The 6,530-nt window shown below is 37.7% G+C and overlaps 1 long non-coding RNA gene across 1 annotated transcript; it reads right to left on the reverse strand.

Moving 5' to 3' along the window:
• Positions 1 to 4,427: 4,427 nt before the first annotated feature.
• LOC148012252 (uncharacterized) lies at positions 4,428 to 5,757 on the reverse strand. Its single transcript, XR_015689131.1, has 2 exons — positions 5,730 to 5,757; positions 4,428 to 5,601 (listed from the first exon to the last, which is right to left on the reverse strand). It is a non-coding gene; the product is annotated as an uncharacterized LOC148012252 (long non-coding RNA).
• Between the last annotated feature and the right edge of the window lie 773 nt (positions 5,758 to 6,530).

Consider the following 6,530-nt stretch of genomic DNA (forward strand, 5'->3'; position numbering starts at 1 on the left):
CTTTTGCCAATCTGATATGGTTGACCAATTTCATTAGGATTTCTCTGATGGAATTTTTTGTAGAATAGTTGTATTTTGTTGAGCCAATTGTTTTTGGCTGTGAAGGATTCTTTTAAATACTTTACATAGAGAGAGTACTTCTTGTTGCATAGTAGCAAAATTATGTAACATGTCATCCCCTTCTTGTTGAGAAGAGGAAGTTGTTGCGCACAGGGATTAGAGTAATTGTGTAGCTATTCTGGGGTGATGCATTTATTCCACGTCATGAGCAATGAGCATATTGGAATTGCCCTTAGTTTATGAGCTAAGAGTATTTGGTTTAGGTAAATCATAAGGGTTAGTAAAAAACTCTAGACATACCTTATCCTTGGCTTTTTTGTTAGAGGAGCCAATTTCTATAGAAGATTTATCAGTATATCTGAGTTCGATTGTTTTTGCTTGCCTTTATGTCACCGTGAAGAACTTCCACCAGTAGAGAAAGTGGAACCAGGAAATAATTTATCTTTCCTTCTTGAAAATGAACAAAATGGGCATTTACTAGTACAAAGGTATAAGAATAGATAGCATAATCTATTTCTAGGTCTGAAGTGTCTAAAATAGAAGAATGCTCAGATGCAGATTGAAGTTCCTTTGAGGTGTCAGTGTGCTAAGAAGTTTTAGTATTGGCGTTACTAAATTTAGTTTCACTGTCACTTGTATTGGTGCTACTGACTTCAATTTCACTTTCACTTTCATTGGCAAGCTCACTATCTAAATCCACATCCAAGTAGGATCTAGAATAGGATTAGTCACACTATCACTTTTAGCAAAAGAAGAAGAAGAGGATGATGTGTCACTTAGATAGTGTAGATTTACCTTAGTAGCATTGGTTTGTTGTTTAGTCTTCTTGGAGCATTTATTTGCTAAATTTGACTTTCTTCCACAAATATAGCATTTGAGCTGTTTCTTTTGTTCTTGTCCATTTGTCTAAGTTTTATGAGAGTTATGTCGATGATACGACTATCTGTGCTTGCCATGTCTATGAGAATGGTGTGAATATCTTTAGGAATATCCTTCATTTTCCTGTCTATTTTGGCAATTAAAATAAGATGTGCAACCTTTGGCATAGCACCATGATGTGGCAGATTTACATATTGATTTGTGGAAACTTTTGGTTTAACTGAGTCATCTTTTTCTATTGAGAGACTTCTTTGATATTCTATTCTATTGTTTGCAAAATTTGGCAAGATTTACTTTGTGGCAGATTTACATATTGATTGTGGAAACTTTTGGTTTAACTGAGTCATCTTTTTCTATTGACAGACTTCTTTGATATTCTATTCTATTGTTTGCCAAATTTGGCCAACACTATCAGATTTACATATTGATTGTGGAAAATTTTGGTTTAACTGAGTCATCTTTTTCTATTGACAAACTTCTTTGATATTCTATTCTATTGTTTGCAAAATTTGGCCAACACTATCAACCTCATACTTTGTGGCAGATTTACATATTGATTGTGGAAACTTTTGGTTTAACTGAGTCATCTTTTCTATTGACAGACTTCTTTGATATTCTATTCTATTGTTTGCAAAATTTGGCCAACACTATCAGTAAAATCAATGTTCTCAGCTTTCATTTTTTGTTTGCAATAAAACGAAATAGGCTCAGGTAAAGAAGAAACTAGATGTTCTTTCATGCTCTTATCATGAGCACCTTATCCTTCATGCAACAAATCTCTCATGTAAATGAGATATTCCTTATATTGTCGAGGGTCACAAATTTTGGATTTAAAGAAAGCTTCTCGAGCTTCTAAAACATCATCCAATTTGTTTCTCACCAATTTTTCCCAAGAAGTAATTCAAAGAAGAGCTCAACGGAGTCAACATGTTACACAATAGCCAATTTGACTTGGGGATGTATTGAAATCCACCACTGTTTTAGACCACCTACAAATCCATGTGTCATGGCATTCAAGATATCAAATCGGTTGGTCTGCAGTTTATCAGGATCTTCTAACCCCCATATGCATACATCATGTAGATGAGCAATTTAATCTCTTTAGGATATTTGCCATTGAACTCCTATCTTCTTGTAGAAATTTGTATAAGAAGGTTTGGAATAAGTAGAATAAGCATTCATAGGAGTGGTTGGGATAGCTTTGGTAGAATTTACTGGAAGAGAGCATTATCTACTTACAAGAGTATCTATATGTGCATTGAGAAAGCATTGAACCTCGAGGAAGGTCTTCTTTGTTTGGATTGATAGGAACAAAATCCTCATCAACCACAGTGTCTCTGTTGTCATCAAAAGAGGAAAGTGTGTAAGCAGCTTGTCTTTGAAACTCATCTTGGGATTTATAATTCCATGCATGCAATTCATGGGAAGGAGAATTAGGTGGATGTTGGTCTATGCTTTCACCCATCATATGTGAATCAGTGTGAGCATCCACACTTCACTAAGTATCATCATTATGTTGATCCATGGGAGAAACACATAAGGGAATTTGATTAAGAATATGATCATTCTATTTGCCTTCAAAGCTTGTCAAGGATAGCTTCGTCAATATGATCAAAAGTGACCTTATAATGTTGATCTAAGGAAACATTCAGTCCAGATACTCTGCTAGATCTTTGGCAGTGTCACCTAGTTCTAAAGAAGGTTGGATAGTAGTCTTACCTTTGAGTACTGCTTTTAAAGAAGGACAATAAAGGTGTTGGAGGGGTTTAAAGATCTCTTTTGGATCTTCATCATCAGTCCAAATATTAGGATATGCTTGATTCAAGTTTGGCACTGTGTACGATGTAGAGGGTTCTACTGATAGTTTTCCTTTTCCTTTGGATGAGCCTACATGATGCATATTAAGAGAACACGGGGTAGGTCAAGCAAAATAAGAACTCCATCCCTTTTGCAATCTTTTGTTAGAAAATACAGTGAAGTCTAGAGTAGTAGGAGTAACAAAGAGTACTGTGGATGAGAGGATTGTGCAGAAGAAGAACCGGCTGTAGAAACACTAGGCATTGTGAGCTGTATCTATGTTTTGACTATTTGATGACATAAGCCAACAATTTGATCACAGAGTTGTTGTAGATTCTCCACCTTTTCAATGAGTCTTGTGAGGGCTAAATGAGCCCAATTAATAGCTTGTAACTTTGTTGTCCAAGATGTAGTAACTTGAGGAGCAGAAAAAGAACTCCATCCCTTTTGCAATCTTCTGTTACAAAACATAGTGAAGTCTTGAGTAGTAGGAGTAACAAAGAGTACTCTGGATGAGAGGATGGTGTAGAAGAAGAACCTGCTATAGAAACACTAGGATTGAGACCTGTATCTGTGATTTGACTATTTAATGACATAAGCCAACCATTTGATCATAGAGTTGTTGTAGATTCTCCACCTTCTCAATGAGTCTTGTGAAGGCTAAATGAGTCCAATTAATAGCTTATAACTTTGTTGTCCAAGATGTATCTTGGGGTTGGAGATATGGATCAGCTTTGTATTTATGATACTCATATTCAAATTCTTGCACAACATTCACCACAGAATTAGAAGAGGCTTGTTGAATTAGTTTTCTACGATGAAGACAAATACCATGTTGTACATATTCATGTGTACACGGTTGAGTATTTAATGAAGACAAATACCTTCTACAACTTTGAGGATTGCTAGAGACATGAATAAGCAATTCAAGGAGAAAAGGATCATCCATAGAAATGACATAATTGGGTCTTAATTCAAAGAAGATCGACCATTAGACAAAGGATATACTGTAGCTCCTACGATCATGTCCGTCAATTCTACATGTTTGATATCTAACATGGCAGCCATGCATGACACATTAAGAACTTTGCAAAAAAGAGGTATTATACATATTGCTATATAGCCTAGATGCAAATAGGGGTATTCTTTTTTTTGTTGCTATTTTTGTAATTTTCAGAGGACTAAAGGTAATTGATTAACATGCTGATCTTGACCTAGGGTAACTTCGATAGTAAGGATTCCTTGATCTTCAGTATATACAATCAAAGCTTTAAACTTAAAAACTTGATTCTCACCGTAAATATGAGTAGCACCAATCTCAGGTAAAATCCATTTTGAACTTGGATGTGTCTCATCCATGACAATGGTATAATTTCCCAGAGATTTGTAACACTTAGATAGAGTTTTAAAAGCAAAGCTAAAAACATTGCCACTGGTATCAGAGGAAGCCATTAGGATTTACTGGAGTAAGGGGTAAATGCTCAAAACACTGCTTAAATGGCACAATAGCCTGATAGCCTAACCATGAGCAAGGTCTTTGATGTCACTAACAATCTTTGCTCAGATGGTGGCATGTGTTATGGATTTGATACCAACTCATAGAGCATGCAGTGGAATTAGGAAACACGGGAAACTAGAGGGACGACATAGAGAAGTTGGAGAGAAAATACTTGAGAATGCAAAGGGTGCTATTATTATGTATTACTGTATCTGACTGAATTACAAGAGGAGATACTTATATGCTTTGATAAGATTCTCAATGATTGTTGTGAAGAGTGAGTGTGCATCTTTGAGTGCGTGCCAACGCATGGTATAGTGCACATAGTGCACTTGGAATATTGTAGATCTTTACAAAAGGAAGTGAGAAGTTGGTGAGTCATGATGATTCACTTGACAAAAGGTCTGCAATAGTGTTGTGGATGCATGGTATGTGTTGAAATGTTACATCAAGGGAATCAAAAAGGAGAGACCATCGAAGTAGACCTTTCTTCCCTCTCTCATTGGGGGCCTGTTTGGTAAGATAGTTGGGCACATGTTGTAGATCTCTTGGCAAGGTATAGAAAAAGACTGCGTAAATGGAATATACTTGTATTCGTTGTTTGGCATGTTAGGAACATAGTTCATGATAAACTTGACAAAGCAAGGACTACCGAACAAGGTTAAAGTACGAGCAAGAAGCCCTTACGAGATGAAAGCAACTGTGTGGCGACAAAAGTCATCCAAGCATACCACTAGGCTAAAATGGTTCCAAGCGTGTCTTCAAATGTAAAATTACTGCATAAACATGCAGAAAAGCGAACAGTTCTCAAAATCATTAGGTAGTCACCAAACACTAGACAGAACATGTCAGTCGACAAAAAGAGCCCTCCATTTTATCCGTTTATACATATCCACTGTTCATGCCTCCAATTCAGCGTCAAAAAACCACATGAATTGACACTTTTGAGAAGATAGGTATGTGACGGCCTCCACAATAGAACGGTGAGCTGTGAAATGCACTTGATTTGGAAAGTAAATCTTAAATAAGATACCCAAATCTTACAATACTGCAGGCGTTAGATACTGTCACTGGAGGATCCTTCAGGGACCACGCTACCCAAAGCAGTAGGAGGAGGTGATGCGTTGTTGCGCGTCCTCATCATCTTGCGCGCGTACACAGCGGGGGAAGGACCGAACGCGATCGGGCGGCCCTTTGCATCCCCACACCTTCCCGAGGAATCGCAGCGTGGCGATTGCCAAAACATGAGGCACACCATCAGCGATGCGATCGCCAGACAGCGCATTATCATCTTGAGGCTTGACGCCGCGATAATCTTTGTCATCTTGCTCTCTCTGATCTCACTGTGGTCCGGCAGCAATGTTCTGCTATCATTACAGAGTGGCATCAATACAGTTCATTAAATGCCTAGACAGTACTAATGCTCCTACATTTTATGCTCTTCTGATTTCAACGACATGTAGAACGACAATACCAAAACCATAACAGCACTTACTTCCAGCGAAAACGGTATGATGACGTCGTGCACATATAGAAGATATCTTATCTATATATTGCTGGATCTTTAGCGCTGCAGACCTTGTTAACTTTTTTTTTATTGCCATCAAGGCAGAGAATTTCTATTAACAGAAAAGAGAGGACAATAATACAGCGAGTAAGGGGGGCCACACGATGACATTGATTAACAAAGGCCAGCATGAAACATTACTTACTTTGTTTTGATGAACGGAGGTTGTGCTCTTGTCGTGGTGGCCATTGACCTTTTTTATGCTGTTGTCATGGTAGCGATTGGCCAGAATCGTATCTTCTTAGTAGGGATTACGAGGATGTGATTATGTTTTTGTGATCTTGTAATAATAACATATTATTACCTTTCTGATTTTACATTAATATCGTTTAAGAAAAATATAGTCGGGTAAACCTTACTATGCTAGTCAATCCGCAAGGGTATTTTTCATTTCATGTGAGCTCAGGCACCTAGGTATTTAAGTCGCTTGGCTGGACCATTGGCTATGCAAATAGCACGGTCGGCCTCAACCGTAGAAAATCTATTGTACGTAAAGGACCTTGACATCATTTCCCACATTTCCATCTTCCAAGTATAGCCATGCCAATGAGTGATGGCATCCACTCGATCAAGGATAGGGAGACATTGCATCGGTATCTTTGTAGTAAGCTTGAGAGCAACCCTCTATAGAACTATGATGGGAGCCAAGAGTATCAACCGGCCTTAGGCTTGTAGCAACTTGTATCTGTAGCATTCTTAGAACAACTTTTGGTATCACAAAGGGGAAGT

This window comes from Lygodium microphyllum, chromosome 27 (assembly GCF_053477565.2).
Source record: "Lygodium microphyllum isolate KBCC chromosome 27, Lygodium_microphyllum_v1.1.10, whole genome shotgun sequence".
NCBI classification, from domain to species: Eukaryota; Viridiplantae; Streptophyta; class Polypodiopsida; order Schizaeales; family Lygodiaceae; genus Lygodium; species Lygodium microphyllum.